Source organism: Olea europaea, unplaced genomic scaffold (assembly GCF_002742605.1).
Source record: "Olea europaea var. sylvestris unplaced genomic scaffold, O_europaea_v1 scaffold2430, whole genome shotgun sequence".
In the NCBI taxonomy this organism is placed as follows: Eukaryota; Viridiplantae; Streptophyta; class Magnoliopsida; order Lamiales; family Oleaceae; genus Olea; species Olea europaea.
Genome location: NW_019242485.1, coordinates 95,618 through 96,694, shown reverse-complemented (window position 1 = coordinate 96,694; position 1,077 = coordinate 95,618).

The following is a 1,077-nucleotide window of genomic DNA, read 5'->3' as shown; positions in this document are numbered from 1 at the left end:
CGGTATGAAGCGTCTGCTCATAGGCGTCAATCAGCCGCGCTTGTAGAGTGGGCGGACAGTTTGTTTCCCTCGAGTTGAATTGATATAAAGTTGATAAGTCACATCAAATAGCTTTATGGGGGATGTCAAATCAATTTAAACCTTATATGCAGAGCAAATCTTAAATTGGCAGCGAATCTTCTAACGGGGGTCCACTTGAACCCGACCTCGGAGACGGGACACTTCGACAGATCAGTGACAGGAATCGGTGTATCACTTTGAAGAAGCTTCGGGAGGTCGGAGTGGTCTATTTGATTTCACCGGCTTCGGAGTGGCGAGATGACACTTCGGTACTTCGGTACCGAGGCTCGTAAAATGAGGCGTAACAGCTATTTTTTTCCATTAAAAATATTTTACAACTTATAAAAATATGCCTAATTTTCTTCGTTTTCAACGAAAATATTTTCTTTTGGGGTGATTATGTTTTTGTTTTCCTCAAAACAAGGAAAATATTTTCTGTTTTAAGTGATATTTTCATACCAATCAAACATACTCATATTTGACTTGCTCACATAGATGACAACAATTCGCATAACTTTTCTTTCTTTTTCGCAGTCTCAGTAATCCAATGAACTACAAAAATCTTTAGCTTCTTGGGAGATTTAAGTTCTCCAAATCTGATTTTATCAATATCAGGAGGTATTTCCTATTAGGTAGATTAGGTATTTCGATTTTAAAAAAGTCGACTTTAAAAATTGGAATACACTAGATGGTTCAATCACACACTTAGAACCATAAAGACTTAAAAATAACTATTTATTTGCTCCACACTCAAAATATGTATTGCGGTTCGATTATTTATTATTATTATTATTTTTTCTCTTTCCAACTTTGAATAAATTTGCATAGGTATGCCATTATCTTTCTTTCAAATATATTAAGTAAAAATAAATAAATACAGAAGACTTACACTTGGAAGTCTAGAACATATTTTCCAACTTGAAACTTTTTGGTTGAGGCATGACATTTACTTTATTTCATTTTGATATGGAATACTTTATTGTGGGTAAAATAAGTTCATGCCAAATCTAACATGTA